This window comes from Asterias amurensis, chromosome 4 (genome assembly GCF_032118995.1).
Source record: "Asterias amurensis chromosome 4, ASM3211899v1".
Lineage (NCBI taxonomy): Eukaryota > Metazoa > Echinodermata > Asteroidea > Forcipulatida > Asteriidae > Asterias > Asterias amurensis.
In genome coordinates, this window is record NC_092651.1 from 8,630,694 (window position 1) to 8,657,720 (window position 27,027).

The 27,027-nt window shown below is 41.8% G+C and overlaps 1 protein-coding gene across 2 annotated transcripts in view; it reads right to left on the reverse strand.

The window, feature by feature from the left end:
• The window catches only part of LOC139935755 (uncharacterized), a 190,450-nt gene that overhangs the window by 149,734 nt on the left and 13,689 nt on the right, over positions 1-27,027 (reverse strand). For both annotated transcript variants that reach the window (XM_071930320.1, XM_071930319.1), the window contains exon 2: positions 23,448-23,591. The gene's annotated coding sequence lies outside the window, so the exon portion shown is untranslated. The remainder of the gene's footprint in view (positions 1-23,447; positions 23,592-27,027) is intronic.

Here is a 27,027-nt window from a genome sequence, read left to right on the forward strand (position 1 = left end):
TGAGAAATTTTCACAGGTTTGTTATTTTATGCATATATGTTGAGATACACCAAGTAATTTGACAATTACCAATTGTGTCCAGTGTCTTTAACGGTTTATCAATAATAATGGCTTTGGATAGCAAAAATTCAGGAGTGTTTGAATATCAAAATTAAATCTAAACAACTTTAAATCAGATTCGTGTAAAAACATTTTTGCTCAAGTAGCTGTTCATTTCAAGAAAAGTTCTTTGACAGTCCAACGCATGTTATTAAAGGGAAGGTACACGTTTGGTAATTGTCAAAGACCAGTCTTCTCCACTTGGTGTATCCCAACATTATATGCATAAAATAACAAACCTGTGAAAATTTGAGCTAAATTGGTCATCGAAGTTGCAAGAAAATTTTGAAAGAAAAAATACCCTTGTTGAGACGAATTTGTGTGCTTTCAGGTAGAAATAAAAGACTTCTAGCTAGAAGTCTTTTATTATTTTAGTGAGAAATTACCTCTCCCTCTCTCAAAATATATGCTACTTCAGAGGGAGCCGTTCCTCACAATGTTTTATACCATCAACTCGTTACCAAGTCAGTTTTTAAGTTAATATTTGTTTTTAGTAATTACCAAACGTGTACCTTCCCTTTAAATACATTACTGTTTACACATAGCTGATTTCTTTCAAAATTGATAAAAAGAATACTTTAAAGTTTTATTTTCCAATGCATTCCTCCCAAGGTCAAACAGAAAATTTATTTCCTAGAGCCCAATCTCAAATCTCTAAATCAGTTTATGGAATGTTAATCTAATTAACATTTTACCAACATCAATAGCCATTCCAACATAAGTACACTGTGATCGCATGAGGGAAGCCAGACAACAACGATGCATACTTGCATCAATATGCCCTGTGTAACATGATGTACGGAACACGCGCAATAGGGAATCATGTCTAGGGAGACTATAGCGCTTTTCACATGACAGTAACTTAATATTAGCAAGGATACCTTGCTCAATTTGAGCTTGGTTGCAGAATTGTACCTTGTGTGAACAAAGTTTATACTGTCTATAAAGGATGGCAAATTTGAAAAGATTTCTGCATGGACCTTGATTAGTACATGCTCAAATTAAGCGAGGAATCCCGGCAAAATTACTGTCAAATGAAAAGGGCTATCTGGCGTTAAGTAACACAACACAATAACATAGCTTGAAAATTGGTCTTTCCAAATGTTAACATTGCCCAACTACAAGACAGGGCTGCCAACATTTGCATCCTGCAATCACTCGGGGAGATTTTGTACAACAATCAGGAAGATCTTTGATAGCTACATTCATCATAACATGGGCAAAGTTTCCATTATCGGGGAGATTTTCAAATTGTTTCAGAACATGGACATATTCTGCAGAATCAGGGAGATTTGGCAGCTCTGCAGGGGAAGGGGGGTAAAAGCAGCATCTGACCTGCTTTGGATGAGGAATTGGCCATCTCTGCTTGCTTAATCTGGATGAATAATCCTCAAAATGCCTCACAGAATACCACAACCAAGATGTAACCTAGAGGCTCTCATTCCTCACTACAGTCTTACACTTTCGTTTCCGAAAGGTTCTTGCCACACACACTGGATTTGTCCATTGCTTGAAACATGATAAAATGCTAAGTACTGGGAAAGATGTACAAATATACATACATGTACAATGGACATTGGACACAAAGTCATTCAAAAGTGTGGACCCGCAAGTAAGCACGCTGCAGCTTCCCTGTACGCCATTTTGAATGGATCAAATAACACGAAAGAAGTAGTGCGTGTAAGTGGTTCTCACCAGAAACGTGTTGCTTGACATTCAGCCAGACGGTGCATGGCAGGGCTTCTTTTAAACGCAAGTATCGCACAACAATCAATGACGGCATCGTTATTGTGCAGACTACTTCATCTTTAGCATAACTTTCTGAAAAGATATATATCTGCTATACATGTACCTGTAGGTATTACTGCCTTTCACTGCACTAACAGTTTCGGCAGAAAGCAAACCACAGAGAAAAAGAGAGAGAGCTTCCGTATACATGACATACTTAAGGCCGTTTATAGTCGGTCGTGCAATGGTCGCGCGATGGAAATCTTGGCGCCCAACACAGTTTATAGTCATTGCTGAGGCCTAAAAACTGTATCTTTTTATGATTGCGCGTCAAGACTTCCATCGCGCGATTACGCACGACCTACAATAAAATGGCCTTCATATTGAGAATATTTGACAAAAATGAAGAAAAACCACACACTCTTGATTTTTAAATCTTGAGCCTACATTCCGTTCCAGTCCTCAGAGATTTGTAAGAGTTACAAGGAATATACTTTTACGAATCTACATTTAAAAGTATATTAGTTACTTCGTAAATTGTACATTGGCAAAAAATCTGGAGCGGTTAAGTCCACGCAGGAAGAATATCTGCAATTTGAGTACACTATCTGAGATATATGTAACTGTCAGTAACACTTCTCAAAAATTAAAATTTGTTGGAAGAAAAAAGAAGTGATATCTCTACCGCAGTATTAGTGAAAAGTTTTACAAAAGTACTTTATACTATCCAAAGCTACTTCTTACCGAGTAAATTATATTGCTATTAATTTTCATTACCAAACCTATACAGACCCTTTAAAGCCATTACACACTTTCGGAACAGAAAACAAAATTCACAGATTTACAAATAACTTACAGGGTTTACAGAAGGTAATGGTAAAAGACTTCTCTTGAAATATTATTCTATGAAATGCTTTACTTTTTGAGAAAACATTAAAACAATTATCAATTCTCGACTACGAGAATTACGGATTTATAGTAAACACATGTCATGACACGGCAAAACGTGCGAAAACAAGGTACATGTAGGGTTCTCCCGACTCCGATGACCGATTGAGCCCAAATTTCCACACGTTTGTTATTTTATATATAAGTTGTGATACACAAAGTGTAAGCCTTGGATAATACTGTTTACCGAAAGTGTCCTATGGCTTTAAGACTGCCGTGATTGCCCAAGCTAATATTATGGGACCACAGCCAGCCATCCGGGAAAAATCCTCATGTATCATTTATAAGAGGACGGTTGGTAGTATTATTGGGATCTGATGAGGGACAGATGAGATTATCTCTGCTACGCAATAAATCATTCGTATATAGAGTGGGTTCAAATTGGATTTGCAGATGCCATGGTATTGACTTAGGAATGATTAAAGATACGGTCCTACATGTACAAACTCTTTCTTTTTTCAGCTTTAGAAAAACAAAATCCATTGAACAGAGCGTGTATTAATTTTGGTATTTTTTTACTCATACACCGAAGTGTTAACGCACTGTATACTCAGTACTTTCTTGAGTCCTGTGAAAAAAATATAAAAAAAATTAAAAAAATACAAAAATTAATATTCTCTATCCCTGATGCAAATTTAATATCTTATATCATGTATGTGTTGTACACAACTGATGACACTTTTTGAGTACATAAACAAAAATTGTACATAACTCATACATGTACATGTATGTACACGATAACAGAGCTTTTGGAATGCATAAATTGATTGTGCATATGATCTTGGCACTGAAAGAGTTTGGCTATCATTGTCACTGAATCTTCACAATAGACTGTGCAAGTCTCGCGCGGAATTGAACTTCCGGGACCATTGTGGTCCCAACCTTATGGATTTTTACGTTGGGGAGATTTTGTTTTGTCCATTACTTTAGTTTAATGTACATGTAGTTTATGACCATAAAAATGACATAGGTTGTTAAAAATGTAATACTAATTAACATCATATATAAAAGTAAAAATAAAGTCAACATAATAACGAAGAAAAACCGATATTTAAACTTGACCTCGGGTCAGGTTACTTGGTAAAAATTAAGAATTTGTGCCCATCTCCGATCACGAAACTTACGCAGACGCTTGTTTTGGTCGCGCGGGGTGAAAAGCCTTTTCATTGGTCGTTTAGGCGTCGGCTTCCTCTTTAAACTGCGTCACGCGTTTATCTAACGCCCTTGCGACCATCGTGCGTCCGCGTATAAACCAGCTTTGAGTAGTTTCACATTCGGGCGTAGATTTACAAAAGGAGTTTCAAATAACTTAAGATCAAACAAACATCCTTGTCCCAGAGTTTTACTTTTGTCTATACATAGACTTTAGCCGATAATTGTGTATGTTTAAAAAGCTAAAACTAATTTAAACAAGCTCTAATGGGTATTTTTGTTTTTCAGATTCGGCATTAAGAATAAATTAAAGCAAAGATTTGATTCATAAAAAAATTAAGTTCTTCAGTTGTCGTGTTTTCTCGCTCCGGTGCGCGCGAGACTTGCACAGTCTATACCTGAGCAATATGTAGACCAAATTTCACCAAGCTGCTCAAAAAAGAAAAAATGCCAAGCACAACAAAATTAGGCTTACCAGCAAAAGGTTACCAGCCAAACTACCATGTAGTATGTACCACTTGCGACTGGTATCATTTTCAGTTTTGCTTGGAAGAAAATTGTTAAGCACAATATCTGCTGTGTGAAGTTGGACCGTGGTTCGAAAAATGTACAGTGGAAGCAAACATGGCGTTACCCAGAGGAAGATTCGCTGCATGAATTTATGCACTTTAACCTGCATTACAGTGGATGGTTAAAAAAAGGAGACACCAAAGGCGCAGTGTGTATTTATACATGTATCTCTCTGAATTAGGTGAATGACGTGAAACTAAATGCATTAATGTTGCTACAGAAAGCAAACTCATACGCATGCATTCTTCCATTACTCTACCCTTTCAGAGCCTGTACCTTGACATTAGTAATTTCACAATTTTAAAATTATACCCCACTCAAAATGAATACAGAGCTTCCTAAATCGATAGACACATGTGCTATTGATGGCAACATTTGTTGACAATTAACGCTTTCTTCAGGCATGAAAGTTGGCATTGGGGAAAAAAGTAGAAAAAAGGGTCGGGCCTGGTATTTCGACCCTAACAGAGCCTTTCTTGAATGCTAAAATGACAACACAATTAACATGTTTACAAGTGTCACAGGTGTATGTTATTTTTATAAGATAAAAAAAATGCTAATTGTATTTTAGCTATGATTTTGTCAAAAGGCTCTGGAACTCTTTGAAACTTTACGAGAGTGTTTGCACAAAAAAATACATTCAGTTATAAAACGAAAGTACATAACTCCAAGAATCTGGTGCTTTTTTACAATGGCTCTTTATTTTTATTTTTTTAAGTATCAATTATCTACTTCACATTGTGACCTTTGACCTACACTCTAATCTGTCAGTCTAGCATCTGTCACAATGTTATTAAAACTCGTCATGCCCAGTCAACATGATTCTCCATTCAAAGCTGCCAGAACTTTTGATAGAATGCAATATAATTCATCCAACATCTACATTCGTACACACAATGCCAACATCTTTACAGCTGTTTTGGAAAGGTGCATCTGTTATAGCAAAGTTCCACAGTTCTGTTTTTAAAATCTAAGAATATTATCTTATAATGTACAAAAAGTATCTGAACTTACATTACAACATCTTTCTAGATATCCATAAGAAAAGTGTTCATCAGAAAATACTATCAAGTCTTGCAAGCCACTTTTGTTTTAAAACCTCACACATTTGTGGTTTTGAAAACAAAAATCATGAATCGCAATTGTATTAACCTAGTCTGGAATTTCATGGAGGGCAAGACTATTACCACTTTGCAGTCGCATCTATTGACAATTTAAAAAAATGATGGGACAATTTTTCATAGGCAACAGAGCCGAGGTAAAGGCCATTCAACTTATTGCATGGCCCCATAACACGAACAGTTTGGGAGCCTGGCCCCACTTAAGCAATAATGGCCCCATAATTAAACATGAATAATTTTGTTGATCCCCTTGCCCTCGGTAGACTTCCAACAAAATTGGATATATTGCCCACCACTAATATATACCTGGACAAGAGAGGGCAGGCCAGGAAGAGAGCTAGGCCAGAACCAGGGCCAAGCAACCAAGGCCACAAACAGTGGCCAAGACCAGGGCAACATGTATCCTAGACCAGGACAAGAGAGGGCAGGCCAGGAAGAGAGCTAGGCCAGAACCAGGGCCAAGCAACCAAGGCCACAAACAGTGGCCAAGACCAGGGCAACATGTATCCTAGACCAGGACAAGAGAGGGCAGGCCAAGAAGAGAGCTAGGCCACAGAACCAGGGCCAAGCAACCAAGGCCACAAACAGTGGCCAAGACCAGGGCAACATGTATCCTAGACCAGGACAAGAGAGGGCAGGCCAGGAAGTAAGCTAGGCCACAGAACCAGGGCCAAGCAACAAAGGCCACAAACAGTAGCAATAAGACCAGGGCAAACATACATCCTAGACCAGGACAAGAGAGGGCAAGACAAGGGCAATAGTAGAGGTTAAGACCAGGACAAGAGAGGCCAAAAGCAGGGTACTATGGAATAATGGTCTCTGAGGCCTTTGTCAATCCAGGCCTTTTAAAAGAATGCTAGGGTTGAAACAAGAGGCCATTAACATTGTTTTTGCATGAATCCAGGCCTGAGATATTTTGTATACTTGGCAGAAAACCAGTTCAAATATTCGCCAATTTCCAATCTGCAAGTATGGTAAACATGAGTTATCTGTATAAGCAAATAACCTTCTTCTCAAATATCAGTTTTCAATTTCTCGTCATGAACTCCAGCTCCTTTTTTCTTTATGATCCCAGAAAATACTTAAGGCCCCTACACCCCAACGGTCACTAACCTCCAAGAAACAACAATGCACTGTGGAGTTAAATGTTGCTTGTGGAAATGGCGTGCCAAAAGGAATATTGAAGCGCAGTGTGCGATTAAAGCAAGTTGACAAGTAGAAGATTTCTTTGCAAACAGAGGATATCCCTGTGGAGTCTCAACTTGATGTCAGCCTCAAAAGCTATTGGCAGATAAATGCAAGGGTTCAGAAACTCCAAGGCACCGAGAATGACGCATCAGTTTTTGAAAAAAGTGCTTTCTATCCTATACTCGACAATTACAAGATTATGAAACAACACTACATTTAAAGCTAATATCGGTTGATTTTTGTTAAATACCGAGGCAGTATAGGCCCTAACTAAAAACTCACTCATGTAATGATCAAGAGTTTGAAGGATTGAGGTACATGTAGTAGGGATCATGTGCAAAAACCAATATTGGTTGAGTTTGGAGAATTCAGGAGGGATCCTTAATAAAGTTATTGTTGATTTTAGAGGATTGAGGTTGTAGGATTCCTAAAAAAACTTTTATACTGGTTAATTTTGAAGGATTAAGGCAGTAGAGATCCCACTTAAACTTTAACTACTTGATTAAATGCATAAACTAACAAACCTGTGAAAATTTGTACTCAATTGGTCGTCGTAGTTGCGAGATAATAATGAAAAAACACCCTTGTCACACAAAGTTGTGTGCTTTCCGATGCTTGATTTCAAGACCTCAAATTCTAAATCTGAGGTCTCAAAATCAAAATCGTGGAAAATGACTTCTTTCTCGGAAACTACGTTACTGCAGAGAGAGCCGTTTCTCACAATGTTTTATACCACCAACCTCTCCCCATTACTCGTTACCAAGTAAGGTTTTATGCTAATAATTATTTTGAGTAATAACAGATAGTGTTCACTGCCTTAAAGACACTAAGGCATCATATATGTAAATAATCTACGTTGATTATGGAGGATTGAGACCATTTCCTGGAGGCAGGTTAGGCGATAAAGAGATTTCAAATCACATCTCTAAGGTCTACTAGGAGCCTGACTCTGAATCAGAACACAGATCTATGAAACACATCCAGCAAAGGTCATTCCACACTCAATGTAAATGAGATTGAACCTCCCCCAACCCCCTTATCAACAAGCCCCAGTATTGCTATTATTTCATCTGCCTAAAAACTGAATTAAAGGGACACCTTGCGTTGGATCTGGCGAGTTGATTCATGAAAAGCATTCGAAATTGATTATATAAAATGCATGTTTGAAAGATAATTTAAAAGTAGAGTATAGGCTTCATGATCCACACAAATAAGTTTTCCCTTCACTTTATGAACTAACACGTCGCCATTTTATGGAGTCAAAAACTTGACTAAAATAAATGTGGCGTGCCGTGTTATTTCATGTCGTATGCTCTAGGGAGCACCGTGCAATTTTGAGGCATTGTATGGATCATTTTATTTTACTCTTAAAACATCTTTCTAACGATGCATTTTATAACAAATGATTTCAAATGCTTTTTATATACCAATCATGTCCCTTTTTAATAGCCCCCAGACAAAACCAGAAAAGAGAACAAAAACAACAAAATGAAAATGTCATACATCTGTACTTAAAGCTGGCAGTCTGTGTTTGATGTTCATGTAAATTTTGAGTTTGAAAGTACAATGTCCTCTTGATATTAATGCAAACCATGCAACAGATGTGATAAATCTTCAAATGATTGAAAATTAAAATGACAAATGTGTAAAATTACAGACACTGTTCACAGATGTACATTACGGTACTGTGGCGGGACCGGGGGGTGGGGCCAAAAGGTCTGGTCTTGTTCGACGGGGACACCGTCCCCCGGGTTAATTATCACACCCCAAAATATATTTATGAGCCCTGGTGCTCAGGTGAGCGGCTACCCAAACACCAGGGGGGGACTAATAACGAGCGGCGGCTTAAGCCTGCGGGCGGTTCGTTTGGTGGAGATTTACCACCACCTAGACTTAGATTAACCTCAAATTATAACCGAGCAGTTAGGAAACCTCAAATAACCTCACGAGGATTCATAGGTTCCAAGGCACAATTAAATGGTTTATTTCAAGTACAATAATCAATAGATAATTCACAGGTTTATAATCACCACACAACCCAATAACCTCGCCTTATAATAATATCAGGCCCTTAGTCAATGCAATCAATAAATGCACTAAACCTCATACAAAAGTTATACACAAGCGGGCCCAAGTGACAGGTGAACCTCACACCTCATACAAGTTACACAATCTTCTCAACTACAGACTATGCCTCACACGGCGTAACTTCTAACCCACAAAAGCTAAGCAGGAGGGAAATTCCCCAGGAACCTTCCAGCGATAAACAATGTGCCTCACCGAACCACATACAAGTCGTGAATTCCCCGGGCTACACTCAACCGTGTTCTCTACCCGAGATGCGGTTATTCGCCCTCACACAACCTCAGTATTCGCAGTTCCCACGTAAGGAAACACAACACACGCTCCCGTTCCCAAATTTCCGGTACACAAGCTTATTAGTTACCTCGCTCTTCTATCGATACGGTCGGCGGTTCAATCCTCGATCCATCGACAACACAGCAACACGTAACCTCACTCCCTAAATGCTAGACTAGCCCAAGAGCAACACGTGGAGAGATAAACTTCGAGATCAGATAACACAGCACGCCGCAGAGAGAGAGAGAGCATGCCTTCAGCGCCGCCTGTTTTATAGCCAACGCGCAGACCCCACGCGACGCAGAAAAGGCGCAGTAGACTGGCCACAGTCCACCAACTACACTCAACTTACACCCTGTTCCGCCACACAGGCCCCAGCTAAGCTTGGGCCGTCCCGGTCCAAACAGCTTAAAACAAACAAACCTCAGGAACAGGCACAATATTAAACACTAAACTTAAACATTAAAAACCTCTTATACAATAGAAACATGCGAGGTTTACTAACCCTCACATCTACTCATTTATACATCCTCAACACATGTACTGGTCACCACAGATCCATGCCTTCTCGTTAACACAAGAAAGTCATATGAGGCCTACCTCAACCTCACAACTACTGTTCTAGTTTAACCAAAAAGATAAAAAGTCATCCTCACTGTGGCGAGGTTTATCCAACTCCTATACAAAATTTTACATTACAAGTCATACAGAACAAACAGTAACCCACACCTCCAGTGAGGTCACTGTCTGGATTACACAATAGAAATATTAATTTTACTATGAACTAGCGTCTTTGATCTACACCATTATCGAATCAACCTTAATCAGAGCATGTACATTTAAAATCACATATATTTATACAACAATTATTAAATGCCTTAGGTTTCTTAAACTTAGCAATACAAAAAATATAAAAGTTAGCGGCCTCAACACTTAAACAAGAACACTGTGATTTATCTTAAAATTTTACAATAATCAAAATATAAATTTGACAAAAGTACTGCACTGATTTTTCACAAAATGTTATGCCGGCAAGATAATGATAATTTAGTCGTAAGTTCACTGCTCGTCTCTAGGGGTCCAAAGTGTAGCGGGAAGGGTCCACTGGTTTGAGAAATACGCGAGTGATGTTCTCCACGTCGACCAACGTGTCTCCCAGGTAGGTCTTTCGGCAGAGCGTTTCCTCGACACGGGCAAACCGGGTCCGTCTGGCTGGTACCTCCGGCGGATCCACGGAGTCCTCGCCATTGTCTTGGCCTGGCTCGGGAGCAGCGCTCCTGGACGAAGATTCGGACACTGTCCCTGGGGGAGAGCCGTCTGTGTTTGCAGGTTCCCCTCTCATGATTGCCAACATGGTGCGAGGTTTCCCACCCAACCGAATCGACGGGGACCTTGGTGGAGCCTGAAGAGGCGATATCGGTGTTGGTGACAGGCTGATGACGGTGGGGCTCAGAGGTGGCTGGGTTCCTTCGGCTCGAGCCTTGGGCGATGGGGGTGGCTTGCTCAACGTAGCTGGGGCTGAGGACCGCTTGGTTGGGTCATCACGAGCTAGTCTTCCCACCAGAACTGATCGGTCCACCGATACCGGAAGAGTGATTCCCCCATTCAACAACACAGGTGAACCTCTGTGAGGTTCCTTCTCGAGCTTGGCTTGGATCAACGCACCCTCCGCCCGATGATCAGGGTGGCAAATCCGGTAGTGTCTAGCAAAATTGTCTCTTCTCTTTTCTTTAAAACTGCACCTTTTGCAGTGAAGAAACTTGGGCGGGCCGTGCTTTACACGCAGGTGGCGCCACAAGCCTTGCTTGCAGGTGAAGGTGTCACGACACTTATAGCACTCCTCAACCATCCTGCAGCAAACAAAACACAACAAAAAAACCTTCCGTCAAACCAACATCATTAACCCTACAACCTAATAGTGCTACCTATACCTCACAGGTAGTCGGTGTCCCCTTTTCGGATACCTCCGAGAGGTTTCCTCCCCACCAGGTAGGCCTATATCTAACCCTGTATGGCCTACAACATTAGTTGGACTAGTCTCTGAACCTGCAGTAGGTTCCAGCCCTCTCTCCGGTTCCTCACTCACCTCCTCCATATCTGTGTGCCCACTTTCCAGGACAACCTCAGGTTCATCACTTACTCTCACATTCTCACTTTCATTTTGCCCATTTTCAGGGGCAACCTCATGTGCATCTCCTACGTGAACTTCCACCACCCTCTTAGGCCGATACGCCCAAGGCTCAAGGGGTTTACCCTCATATCGCTTAAGCCTATCCCCGTGGACTACAAAAGCTTTGCTCCCACGTTTCAGCTGAACTCGAAACGTCACATCTGAGAGTCTTTTGACCACCAAATACGGTCCTTCCCAACGAAGCTGCAACTTCGGGGACCGACCCTTTTTCTTCAGCTTGTTGAATAGCCAAACAAACTGGCCTTCCTTCAACCCTTGACCGTGAACCTTACGGTCGTAATTTCGTTTCTGCCGTCTGGCACTCTGCCTGAGGCACTCTCTCGCTCGGGTGTGAGCCTCTTGCAGGTCGTGTCGTAGAGCTTCTGCATAATCAGTACGCACCGTGTCCTCCACACTAGGGCACTCTACCATCAAATCGACGGGCAACCTCACTTCCCTCCCCAACATCATCATGTTCGGGGACTCACCGGTTGACTCCTGGGGAGTGCACCTATATGCAAAAGATGCGTAGGGTAGACACTCGTCCCAGTCACTCTGCTGTCGTTTTGGCTCAATCATCATGGCCACCATGTTTACCAACGTTTTGTTGTAACGTTCGACCATCCCATCGGACTTTGGGTTATAGGCCGTGGTCCGAGTTTTCGAGATGCCAAGGACCCTGCACATTTCAGCAAAAACTGCTGACTCGAAGTTCGTTCCCTGGTCGGAATGTAGTTCCAAGGGAACCCCGAACCGACAAACAAACTCCTTGACAAACTTGTCAGCCACAGTTACCACCCTTGCATCGGGAAGGGGGTACGCCTCCATCCATTTAGAGCAGTAGTCACCGACTACCATAACCCAAGCGTTGCCACTGTCACTTCGTGGCAGTGGCCCCAGCAAGTCCAGAGCCACTCGTTCCATCGGCTCGCCGACCCTGTATTGCTGCAAGGGGTGAACACGCCTCTTTGCCGGAGACTTCCTTCGCCCACACAGAATGCACTGTCTAATGAACGACCTCACATCAGCGACCATACCCGGCCAGTAATATCTCAGTTTGAGCTTGGCTAGCGTCTTTGTAACGCCCAAATGACCACTAGCCCGACCACCATGTAACTCTAGGAGGACAATCTTCCTTAGCTTCCCTGGCAGCACAATGCGCCACCTGATCGACCCTCCATCATCCGACTCCCAGCTTCTACATAAAACATTGTCTCGCACTTCCAGTTGGTCCCATAAAGACCACAGAGTCTTGTGTACCTTTGAGGTGTCCGACACAGCCTCCCAGAGAGGCCGACTGCTCGACTCCTCCTTTGCCCGTACAATCCAATTGATACCAGGGTCACTTAGTTGTGCTTCCCTGACTGCTCCCATAGGCATATGTGGCTCAGCAAGTACGCCCCTAACCAATGCCTCGGGAGGTTCAGAGTCTTCCACATGAACCTCAATTGTCTCAGGTTGCATAGAAACCTCAGTACCAACTACAACCTCTTCGGTGTCTGCACCTCTTCCACATTGTTTGCAGACCTTTCTGGACAACGCATCAGCATTCCCATGCTTACGACCAGGCCTATGCTGAATGGTCATGTCATACTCGGAAATAACCTCAATCCACCTCGCCAGCTGACCCTCAGGGTTCTTGAAATTAAGTAACCACCTAAGAGCAGCGTGGTCAGTCCTTACAGTCACCTTGCGACCGTACAAGTACTGCCTGAACTGTTTGAGGTATACTACAACTGCCAAAAGTTCCCGTCGGGTCACGCAATAGTTCCTCTCGGAGCGACTCAGTTTGCGGCTAGCAAAGGCTAGAACTTTCTCTTCCCCATCGTGCATCTGGGACAACACAGCCCCTATCCCATCTCCGCTAGCATCAGTGTCTAGAATATAGTCACTGTCCAGGAGGGGATATGCCAGTACTGGGGTGGTTTGCAATCTGTGCTTAAGTTCATCGAACGCCCGCTGACAGGCCTCAGTCCAGATAAACTCCCGTGACTTTTCAGTCAAAGCATGTAGCGGTGACGCTACCTCAGCAAACCCTCTGACAAACTTACGATAATAGGAAGCGAGGCCTAGAAAGCTTCGAACTTCCTTGACACATTTTGGTACGGGCCAATTTGCCACTGCTCGAACCTTTTCAGGATCCGTAGCCACACCTTCGGGGGACACAATATGGCCCAAATAACCCACCGACCTCTGGAAAAGGAAGCACTTACTCGGCTTCAGCTTTAGGCCGGCTTGGCGCAGTCGTGAGAGAACAACTCGCAGTCGCTCAATCTCTTCGCGCACTGTCTTGCCAAACACAATCACATCATCAAGGTATATCAGCAGGATGTCCCACTGAAGCCCTCCCATAACTTTTTCCATTAACCTCTCGAACGTAGCCGGTGCGTTGCAGAGGCCAAAAGGCATGCATTTCCATCGGTACAAACCGTTACGCACGACAAAACTTGATTTCTGGCTAGCCTCCTCATCGAGGGCTACCTGCCAGTACCCAGACGCTAAATCAAGCGTCGAGAACCATTTGGCACCTGACAATGCATCAAGTGTTTCATCTATTCGAGGGACGGGATAGGCATCCTTGATTGTTACCGCATTCAAACCTCGATAATCGACACAGAATCGCCGTGTCCCATCCTTCTTTTTCACTAGAACTACATTAGCAGCCCAGGGGCTATCTGAAGGCTCAATAACCCCTCGCTGCTTAAGCTCTTTGACTTGTCTCATGATTTCCTCCTGGTTACACAAGGGGTGGCGCCTAGGCCTCTCCTTAACGGGTCTTGCATCACCGGTATGAATGTGATGCTCAACAACATTGGTCTTCCCAATATCGTGGTCACCAGAGGAAAATACATCCTGATAGTCTGATAAACAAGACTTAACCTCATCGTGGTAATCCTCACTGAGGTTCACCTTACTCCTCTCATATAAGTCGTACAAGTGCTTAGGCAGTTTGTCATTAACCTCACCAGCACCTACCCGACTCAGCGGAACCACCGACTCAACCTCAACTGCTTCCACAGTCCCGACTGTGGTACCCTTCCGCACTACCCGTGCATCATCACTGGGATTGAGGATTCGAAGCGGTAATACCTCACCCTGAGGTTTAACCAATGATCTGGCTAAAACTAAACCTCGTTGGGCCAATTCGCCTCCACCCTCAACAGGCTCAATGATGGCAGACCGAAGTGGTATCTCGCCAGTATGAATAATCGACCCAGGCACCACGGCCTCATGTCCGGATGCTATTTCAGTTGTTTCCGCGACAACTACCCTGCCAACAAATGGCTCTCCTGCACTACTTGTGCACCTCACTCGTTCTCCATTCAACCTCAACTCAAGACTCTGGAAATCTAAGTTCCCACGGGTGGGCAACAAGAAATCCATTCCAAGTATACCCATACACTTGATGTCTGCGAAAACTGCCTTAACCTGATGGACAGTTTTACCCACCTGAACATCCACCGAGGCAACACCCATTACGGCAAGCGGGCTGCCGTCCACCTGCCGAATATTAATCCCCTCGTTGATCAGCACCGGCCTCTGTTCTTTGGCCATGCTATGGTACACCGAACCACTAATTACTGTATCTGTCGAGCCAGAGTCGACTAGAAAACGGCATTTAGTGCCCCTCACCAATCCATTAACAAACAACCCAAGTCTAGGCCGAAGGACAGAAAAAGATTGGGTCGCCACCGGCTCTTCTTCCGCTGTAACTCGCCTCTTCTTGGCTGTATCTAGTTCTTCTTCTCTTCCTCGTTTGGACCCTTGGGTACATCCAGCCTTTCCGTGGGCCCCCCGGTCGGCTGGTCGGCGTTTCCCGAACGCCCCTGCTTTTTGCGAGGTTCAGTGCACTCCCGTATGAAGTGCCCAAGCTCTCCGCAATTGAAACACCTCACACCCTGGCTCTTCCTCATCTCAGGCCTCTGTGAAAACCCTTGAGGTTTATCACCTCGACTGTTCCAGCCTGGGCCTTTTTTGGTCAATTCAAACAATAACTCCACAACCATGTCCATCTTTTTCAACTGCTCACTAGCACTGCCCTCCAATTCCTGGAGACGCTGTTCGGTGCCAGAGTCAACGGCCCTTGCAAACTTGGCAGGCCTACGTTCCTCTCTTCTTTGACTTTCAACCTTTTCGATGCTTTCGGTTTCGAGAGCAGCCTGGATGGCTTCGTCCAAAGATTTTGGGCGCGCACGATAAATGCCTTCTCTCACCACTTGACTGTCCACAGCATCTATGAAATGGTTTTTCCCGAGGCGCTCTCGTGCCTCCTCAGAAATCTCAGGATAGGCCTTCACAGTCAAATCTCGGACCGCCTGTCCCAACTCTTGAATAGTTTCTTTCGCACCCTGTCTTCGATGCCTGAGCTCCACCAAATAATTTTCGGCCTGTTGACCAGGGCCAAATCTCCTTTCAAGGAGCCTCACCAGTTCACCATAGGTGAACTTCTTCTTTGCTCCATCGCCAAGGATTCGGAGCGCATCAGCCTGGAGGCTCGCAGCCAGAAACTCGGCTGCTTGCTCATCGCTCCACTGATTAACCTTTTTACAGGCCTCAAAATGCCTGTGGTAGTCGGTCCAAAGGACCTTACCCTTATACCGGTCGGGGGTAATAGTAGGACGGCGGGGCCTGTCCTCTTGAGGCTGAAAAGAAACCTCATCCCCAACCAACCTTGCCTCTCTTTTGAGTGGCCATGGACCAGCATGAGGTTTACTAACCTCACTGTTTCCGGGACCCTCTTTCCCCACATAAGGATGAGTCAAAAAACTCAAAACCTCATTGTGCAAACCTCGTTCAGTTGCCGACTGAACCTCGGTGTTTAGAAAAGGGTTCGTATTTGAACTGTGCGACGAAAAGGGGATAGACCTCTGATGAGGTGTACTCCCAACATGCCTTTCACCCCTTTCAACCAACTCAGGGGACATCCCAACACTGGAAACTTGCCGTGCCTTTAATGAGGCAAAGTCGGCGGTATCCTCTGGCAACTTAAAGAATATTTCCGTGTCGGCCTCGCACGAAGGACGATCCCTTACTCTAAGGGAACCCTCTTCCATGCCCTCGGGCTGACCCTTCCGCCTTGCGGCCTCCAATTCGGCCGCCAACCGTTCTCTCTCCCACTTTAACCACTGCACCTCCATTCTGGAGCGACACAGTTCATCTTGGAAAGAACCCTGTTCATCCACACCTCTAGAGGTGACCCTATCTGGTTCTCTCCTTCCACTCATACCAGGTTGTCTCTCACTACGACAATCTCTACAGTAAACCTCAAACGTGTACCTCAGAGAGGTTCACCAAACATGTACAAGATAAACCTTAAAATAATGCACCTCAAAATTACAATTGCTCAAAAATATCTACAGGAAAATCAAGTCTAGGAATCCCACTTCTGACACCATTTGTGGCGGGACCGGGGGGTGGGGCCAAAAGGTCTGGTCTTGTTCGACGGGGACACCGTCCCCCGGGTTAATTATCACACCCCAAAATATATTTATGAGCCCTGGTGCTCAGGTGAGCGGCTACCCAAACACCAGGGGGGGACTAATAACGAGCGGCGGCTTAAGCCTGCGGGCGGTTCGTTTGGTGGAGATTTACCACCACCTAGACTTAGATTAACCTCAAATTATAACCGAGCAGTTAGGAAACCTCAAATAACCTCACGAGGATTCATAGGTTCCAAGGCACAATTAAATGGTTTATTTCAAGTACAATAATCAATAGATAATTCACAGGTTTATAATCACCACACAACCCAATAACCTCGCCTTATAATAATATCAGGCCCTTAGTCAATGCAATCAATAAATGCACTAAACCTCATACAAAAGTTATACACAAGCGGGCCCAAGTGACAGGTGAACCTCACACCTCATACAAGTTACACAATCTTCTCAACTACAGACTATGCCTCACACGGCGTAACTTCTAACCCACAAAAGCTAAGCAGGAGGGAAATTCCCCAGGAACCTTCCAGCGATAAACAATGTGCCTCACCGAACCACATACAAGTCGTGAATTCCCCGGGCTACACTCAACCGTGTTCTCTACCCGAGATGCGGTTATTCGCCCTCACACAACCTCAGTATTCGCAGTTCCCACGTAAGGAAACACAACACACGCTCCCGTTCCCAAATTTCCGGTACACAAGCTTATTAGTTACCTCGCTCTTCTATCGATACGGTCGGCGGTTCAATCCTCGATCCATCGACAACACAGCAACACGTAACCTCACTCCCTAAATGCTAGACTAGCCCAAGAGCAACACGTGGAGAGATAAACTTCGAGATCAGATAACACAGCACGCCGCAGAGAGAGAGAGAGCATGCCTTCAGCGCCGCCTGTTTTATAGCCAACGCGCAGACCCCACGCGACGCAGAAAAGGCGCAGTAGACTGGCCACAGTCCACCAACTACACTCAACTTACACCCTGTTCCGCCACAGTACTCTGTCCATAAGGTGATTACTATAACAACAAATAAGCATGTGAAATTGTAAACTCATGAATTTTGCAAAGAACAGAGCTGTGTTTTACATGTAACTTAAAAGTACAAAACTGTGTACAGCCTTTTTTCTGAACTCACAAAAAAACAAGACAAAGGGGATTCTCCGTATAAATGGTATAAATGCAAAAAATTGCTAATTATTTCCACTTCACTGTTTATGTTACACTTTACTTAATGTTTGTTGTGTTGTGATTAAGCCTTCAAGAAAGACTCTCTGCTAGGGCCGAAATGTCAGGCCACTCAGGAAATTACAAAGTACATACCCGGTGTTTCAAAAAAACCTATACACTTTTGAAATGGCTGCCGAATAAAAAATAAACGATTCTGGGGAAAAAGGTTTTTGTTTATGGATAGCTTATGGTCTCAACTTTCATATGACACCAAACATTCCGAAAATAATTCATGGCTGGGTGAGCACTGCTCACTTTTGTGAAGTGTTTAAAATAAGGCTGCGCAGGAATAAGCCTTCCAATTTGAGAGCTTACAAAATTGAGGGTGATGTAATCAATTCATGCTCAAATACGATCAGTTTTGGTTTGCTGAGTGAAGTTTATGGTTTATTAAACCATTTATTTTATATTCATTTAAGTGAACAGAAAATGCATTTTTGTTCTTGTAGCATTGTAACTTTCCCCGGAAGACTCGGTGGTGTCTTCATGTGAGTCGCGATGGTGTGATGGTACATGTAGCAATTTCCATGTTACAAACTGTGTTTGTTTTTTAACATCTGTGACTTTGAATAAAAACCTTCATCCCGCATTTCAGTTATTGTAAGATGAGTTGAACATTTCATTGGTTTTTCTTCACAATCAGATGGGGATTATGTACAAAGATTGTTCAATAATACGGTTTTTTGAAAACAGGAATGTCAAAGATGTTAGCTACTGACCTGAAGTAGCCGAAATCTTGGATTGAATTGTGCAAGCTACAAAGGACTTACCTCTCACAAAGGGAAGGCTAATTCCTGCGCAGCCTTATTTTCAACCCTTCACAAAAGTGAGCATTGCTCACACAATCATGAATTATTTTCAGACTTTATGGTGTCATGTGAAAGTTGAGACCATAAACTATCCATACACCTAAACCTTTTCCTCCAGAATCATATACTTTTTATTTGGCAGCCATTTCAAAAGTGTATAGATTTTTTTGAGACACACGGTACAGTGCTTAAAAAAGCACCACATCACTTTTCCACAAATTTCCATAATTTCAAATGAAACAATATTCAATGTACATTGTACCTCCCTTTAGTTCAGTTCAGTTCAGTTTATTTCCACTACAGCCCGCAGAACAACCAATACTCACAATCACACAGTGAAACACAGTGACGATTTACGACGATAATTTACGACTTCAATTTGGAAACGGTACAATACAAAGCGTGCCCGTATGAATCAACCCAAAAATCAACAGTTCATTTCCAATTGTCTGATAGCGACTCAAAGCAATTTAGAAGGGCAATAAAAAATCCACAGTCAAGTGTAAATGTTGTATGCAATGTAGCCTATACTACAAGATGAGAATCACAAAATTGGGAACTATGTCAAATCGCTATAGGGGTAGGAATGAAAACTGGGTTGTGGACTCCTCGAAGTCTAAAGACGTTAACCTAAATCACACCAGTAGGTTTTTATCTAGGTCTACTCTATTTATCATCACAAAGGAAAATTATAGGGCTTTGGGCTTGAGGACATTATCTTTGAAGATGCTTTGAAGGCTTGAAGAATAGATTTAGCTGTTGCAAACCAACTAAAAGGACCTATGGCATATGCAAAAAGATGGCCAGCAGCCGATTTCACGAAATGCTAGGATTAATCCTATTTCGAGTTAGAATGAGTAACTAGTCCTAACTTAGGATTAAACTTTGCATGTTACAGTGCAAGGCTGGGACGCGTGCTAAGACTCTAAGATTAATCCTAAGTTATGGCGAGTTTGGTGAAATCGCCGGCTGGTCTTTCTTAAAGGTGAAAACTAGCGACTGATACTTTGGCCTTGCAGTTAAAGAAATCCTGAAATCTTGACAAAAGTCCTCTGAAATCACAGGCCAACTTGGAAGAGTGCTAGTTGTTGTCGACATGTACATTACATATTTTTAAATGCACTATCAAAAATGTAATTCAGGTTTTTGCCCTATCAACATGGTCAATGATAATTGGACTATGATTGACATCAATGGTCTACAGCATGGAAGATCTTGGACACCGACAATTGCATCTTGATATCCTAGCACTTCATGGTTCGTAAGGTATCTTAGCCCAATTTATTAGACTCTTAATAGCCCATTCTTCACACACCTTAGCGCTTAATTTAAAAGCTCAATGTCTTTAGTGTCTTTGTCACCCACCCAAGTAATTAAATTCTGTATTTCATTACCCAAGCATGTAAACCCTTACCTTGTATCTTAGCACTTTTCTTGGTATCTTAGACCTTTAACTTTTAGATCTTAGACCTTTAACTTAGTACCTCTACCAATTACCAAGTAACTTATCCCCATACCTTATTATATTAGACCTATACCTTAGTTTCCTTGCATTTTACCGCGGTATCTAAGTCCCTTACCAAAATAGCCTTGAACTTTATCATTAGCACTTACATACTGTACAATACATTATGTATCTTCGCCCATTTCAAGAAACTTATTGTCTCAACCACTTACCTTACTTTCTGTACCCACTAACTTAGTTCACCTCTCTTCATACTCTTACTTGTATTACAACATAGCATCTAGTAATAGCCCCTTACATGTATCTTTGGTACTTTGGCCACTTATTTGCCCTTTACCTTAATACCTTAGCCCTTTACCTTATAGATACTTATCTTAGTACTCTAGCACATTACACATGGGGGTGTACCTTTAGCATTCTAGTTACATTAGTATCCTACCTTAGAACAAAACATGTACATACTAGCACTTTACCATGTCCTAACAAGTAATATGTGTACTTTAGTACATGTACATGTATCTTAGTCCTCTACCTACATGTACATGTATATAGTAACTTGGTTCTTTATCTAGTATTCTAGCACCTTATCCTAGCACCTTACCTTGTATCCTAGCACCTTATCTTGATGGAGAGAGAAATGTAAATTAAGTAGATTTAGCATCAGTAATTGCCGCAATTGAATAGACCCTACTGCAAGAGCTATTTGCTGAAAGATAATGACCTTCTGGAGCTGGTGCTGTCTTAAACTGTAGTCTGTTGCAAAAAACATATCTGGTATAGGCCTATAAAAATACACATAATAACACAGCTGCACAAAGTACACTTTCAACCCTGCAACAGCACATCCCTTCAAATTCAGCCAAATAAACACATTGCTTTTAGGTGATGCATTAAATTCCTACATACCGCACATGGACGACTGAGCCACTGTTGTCAACACTCCGACCCTCCTGAGTTTAAACAAGGGTGTCACATACGCTGTCACTCTTTCCAACAAACAACCATTTTGACATGGCAAGCTTCAACTCAAAACAGTGGCAGCAAACAGAGACGTCTTGCCGTGGTTATTTTCACAAGTCCAGCTAGTCAAGAGATTTCTTTTTCTACCCCCCGGGAACCCCCGGCCCAGCGTCGAGCGAATTCAGTAGCTTTGCGGTTGATGCATTTCTTTCAACCAAACGCACAAAACCTACACATCATCATCAAGGTTGTAATTTCAGAACACACCATCACGAACGCAATGTTCATGAAGAGAATAGGCTAATAAAAGGCTTACACCGTTGAGTTGGGGTAGTTTTTCCTCCTCCCCCCCCCCCCCCAAATCCCCTGCGTTCATCCACCTTATAACTATAATTAATTCAGAATTCATTATCATACACCAAATTCCCTTAGGGCAGCGACACATCTGCACATAATATTCAACATGTGAGCTCATGTCAATTTATTGGAGGGGAGATACGCGCAGAGAGTGAAGGTTCATTTTCAGCTAGATCAATAAACTCAAGCGCTTTACACTGGTAAGCTTTCAAAGACAACGACGACGCACACAGACAACACTGCACGTCTTTTTAGTTTGGGTTGGTTGGTTGGTTGCATTATATATGCAACTGAACTTGTGTCAAAACACAATTTTAAAATGTTAATAGAACCGTTAAGAAACAACAAAAATTTATATTCCGAATAATATCAAGTAATAAACCACAAGGGAAACTGACTGGGTAAATGTTAAACAATTGGGTGGGTTGAACAGAGATAAACTGACGAGAGAGGAATAGCACTCTGCAATAATGACATAGGCCTAACAGTTGCTTACAACACATGTAATACAGTGTAAATTGAGTGTTTACACAAAAATGAGTATTTATACTCACTGTTACATGTGAAAATTACAGTACTATTGAGTATTTGTAGAAATTACAATACAAACTGAGTACTATGTACAAACTACAGTACAAACTGAGGAAGGAGTGCTTAAAGGAACACGTTGCCTTGGATCGGTCGAGTAAGCGTTCTGTAACCGTTTGTTATAAAGTGCATATGGGTAGAAAGATGTTGTATTTTTAAGTAGAATACAATGATCTACACAAATAGCCTCGAAATTGCACGGTTTTTCTTTTTACCTCGTCGACCAACACGGTCAGCCATTTATGGGAGTCAAATTTTTGACTCGGCATAAATGGCCAATCATGTTAGTTCGCGACGTAAATGGAAAACCATGCAATTTGGAGTGATACTTGAGTGAACCATTATATTCTACTTTTAAAACATCTTTCAAACCAATATGCATTTCATAACAAACGGTTTCAAACTCCTCTATATGGATGAATACAGGAATTTACATCAGAAATGCCCAGGTACCAAATAGATGAGTAGAATTTATGAAGAGGGTGCATTCAAACAGAGATGATGGCTGCTCAATACTCGCTGTATGCTAATATTAGTCTTCAAAGCGTTGTGTTAAATTAAATTTTCATAAAAAGGCTTTTGATGAATAATCACTGGAGCGTGATACAGTAGAGGGATTTCAATTTGTGATGTGCTTCGGGCAAACCAAGCGACTAATATCACCGAAGGGATGGTACGAGGATCTTGGTTGTTAAGCAATGATAAATGATGGCAGGAGGATGATGTAGTACCATGGGTTATGGGGATCAGGATAATGTTGAATAATGACCTCGGTGAGAATGAAACGCAACAGCTACAAATTGCTGTTGATGACGGGAAGTAAGGCCAAAGAAATGGGATCGCTCAATCATTTGGTTCACAAGGTAGAGATTCTACATTGTAGGTCCTTTGCAGTCATGCGTTTGCTGGCCAATAATGAGGGTGAAAACTGCTGCGGCAAGTCACTCCAATGTATTCATAAGAAAGATATTTGGCTATTGTAATAAAATGACATTTGCAGCCAAATGCTGAAGTGTGGTCAAATTACAAAGAGTTTGAAATGCTCTAGAGTGCAGCAGGTCTTGGGCTCAAGTCCCATCATAATACTACCGCCTGGGAAATTTTCTCCCCACCAGTTTCAAGGAAAGCCCAAAGAGTCACTCATTATCATTTAGCATCAAATCAAAATAATATTCTTTCAAAATGTGGATGCGGAAACATCCTTCTTGTAAATCTCATTGTCCTTGACTAAACCAAGAAAAACAAAAGTACATTTTATGTTTACCTACTGACGGGAACTCTTGGGCTGTACTGTTGGGAATTCTTGGGCTGTACTGTTGAACTGTCATCAACATCCAGTGAAACCGACAGGTACATCGGGATTACTCCCTCGGGATCAGTCCTCTTGGTTGGTGCTGGAAATAAACTCCTACAAAGATGCAAAAAGAAACAAGAACAAATTGTCAAAACTTTGTTTGTAACCGGATTGATAGAATGCATCAGTGCCTGATGCAATAAAATCATCCATTATATTTTGCCTCATTCAGCCGGGTGCCTGGAAAACTCACGATACTGTATTTAAATTCTAGTTTAAAAGCCAATTTGATTGCATTTGTTGTAAACGAATATCTTCAGAGGCGGCACACTTGATTATCCATTTATACAACTTTCAGAATTAAACAATTACCAGCATACCGTGACAATCAATCCTACGTGGGCGATCTAACAGGCTGAACACAATCCAATGTCAAGCACATAAAACTTCCATGCCAAACACAAACCACACATCACTTAATTTGTCACATTACGATTGTTGATCCACGCAAACCAACTGAAAACTCATCCAATGAGAAAATCTGCCGGCAAGCGATTGAAGTGTGTACCTTCAGCCCTAATGAATAAAAGCCAACAATGCATTGATGCATCGTCTTGAATTGTAATCTCATCAAAAACAAATTACAATCAAAATTTTTAATGGATCAGTGCGCGATGCTTTACCAACACATTATATTTTGTCACGCGGTTTAGCGATCTCTTATCGGGTACCAATCACACAAATTTAAAGAATGGCTATTTTGAATATTAATTAGACTCAATCTCAGTTTAATTACACCAAGCCAGCTCCCAAATTGATGACTTCAGTCTTGGCTATGGCTGCCAAATAGCTGTATTGTTTTAACATTGACATTGCATCAAGCGGCAATAGCCGTAGTCAAATTCGCTTGATTCCAACATGGCTGGAGTTGAATGGAAATAATGAAAGATGGAGGCACCATCATAAAAAACACATTATCTCGGACCTTTTTTCTTTTCTTTTTGGCTACGGCACAGCCGATTGTACGTAGTTTTGTAAAAGTATGGTTTGCCATCACTATGGAAACAAATGCAGTTATCATTTAATACAAATTACCCATAATCACTGATGATTAATCAAAGGTACTTTAACCCAATTAATTGGTACTCAAGGCCATCAATACATCGACAGCATCATACCTACAACATCAATAGCAAGGGCTGTAGAGCTCTCTATAACAATGCATCTGGCTCTTAACAAGGACAATGTCGAGGAGTTGTTCAATGGGTGCCGATTTTTCATGAACGATAAGCAAAGCCATGATATACATGTATGCCCCTTACATGTCGTTGACTCTGAACCATTCCACTGGATGAAATTTATCATATCTCCATCTCTCTTTAAGTAATTTCAAAAGCCTGAGTATAGGAATACAAATGTCTGTAATCTATTCAATGTGCATTACTTACAGCATCTGTGTGAAAATGCAAAATACATTAAGTCATTCCCATTTCCCAAATGAATTTTCCACCATGGAGCTTTAACAAATTCTTTTCACTGGACACAACTTGGGGACGCACATTCTCTTCATATAACTCCTAAACAGCATCTTACATGTAGCCTAACAGTTTTGTCACAATTTGGATGCCAATTGTTAGACTGACTGCATTGTAGTTGTGGTTTGTCATTGTCAGTGATTCAGACCTTTGGGGAAAGACTCCTTTCTATTATTTGTTTGTTTATTTATTTGTTTGTTTGTGCTTCTTTTTGGGGGAGGGGGGGGGGCAGAGATGCCAAGTCCAGAGCCCAGCTTTACGTGAGATTTTTAAAAGCTCACCATCACCCCCCCCCCCCCCCCCGAAAAAAAATTTGTCAGTTTTAGAAGGCCTTTCGAAATCGCCGCCCAAGTTGTTTTCTTTTATTTTTAAATAAAATTTAAAAACATTGCAGAAATTTAATTGTGGACAAAAAAGTGTTCCAAAATGCATTAAAAACCTCTTTAGAATAATTAAAACTCACATGAGGTACACAGGAGATGTTGATGGTTAATGTGGAGGTACAATTGTGTCAGATTATTTCCCCCCCCCCCCAAAAAAAAAATAAATAAATAAAATAAAATCGACTAAAAATGATGTCCAAAATCCTCCGCTCACTTCTTCTGCCTGTTGTGTCTTCGCTAGTGGAGCGCATTTAATGAATTTGCTAAAAGAATCGGGAAAAACTTATGCGCAATAAGCGTTTTGCGCTCTGCCGAATTTTAGCTGAACCTGCTGGGAGAGCAAAAGCGTGCGCAATCTGCAAATTTGCGCTCTGTTTGTACGGCAGCAAGTTGATGATTCTGATAAACTGCGTGCAATCTGAAGATTGTGCAAACATTGTAGATTGCGTTTTTTGTACACACGAGCGCGATTTGACAATGCATTGTCGTTAATTTTTATTTTTTTCCCGGTCTGGCCCCAATGCGTGAGAAAATGGTTGCTGTGCGTGTGAGCGTGAGACAGAGCCCAAATGCGTGAGTCTCACGCCTAATGCGTGAGCCTTGGTAGGTCTGGGGGGGGGGGGACAACAGATGGTAGAAGAGATTATTTTCTTTTGCTCTTAAATGAAGAATCAAATAAAAAATTGAGCTTAAACCATTTTAATATGAGGTAATAGTCTTCAAACACAGCATCACTAAACTACATGTAACTTAGAATTCCAAGCCCCACATTAAGTTAACTCATTGTTAAAGTTTTGAAATGTGGACAGGAAACACATTTCCATGTTCAACTTTACAATTATGAACATTTGTTTGTACATCAAAAAACGGTGTAAGCCAGGATTTAATCCAGGTATCCAGATTCACTGTGATCAAACAAAATAAAACCATTACGTTGAAATTGTCCACCTAGACATGTTGATGAAAATGAGTGGAAAGTCCAACCGTTCATTTCAAGATCAAGGCTCCCTCTAGTCGCCCTGATGCATAAAGCCTGCCAGATGGTTGTCTGGGTATCTTTAAAATGCCCTGGTTTAAATTTCACACATCATTTTTTTAAGGTTACTGATTTACGTCATCATGGAATACAATGTACATTATTTTTTTAAATGGCATTGTTGCTTCTCCAATGATTTAACAAAATTATGTTTGAAAATAGATACAGATATAGATAGTGTAAGAATGAACCAATTCACCTGACGTCATCATCAGAATATTCTCTGATGCGCAATTTTTCAATTTTAGTTGGCAGTGTCACTGTGCGTTATTCAGTGAAGTGCGGTAAACCTATTGACCAACAAGTTGGTGAGTTAAGCACAGTCGCTGCGTGTAACAGCTCGTAAAGGGGTCAATACTCAGTTTTCCCAAGTCCTCCGGAAAAAAAGGACCAGGCACACAACTTTGGTGGGACTGCAACTCTAAAAAACAAAAACAAAAACAGGTCTAGCTTGAAAAATTACTCTGTCAGCCATTTGTTATTTTTGGGAGTTCCTTTTTCTATTTTTGTATGTCTTTGGTTGGTAATAAAATTAGGGAATTGAAAGGTCTCGACAAGAGAACCCAAGATTTTAGCCTCAAAATGAAGGTCTGGGT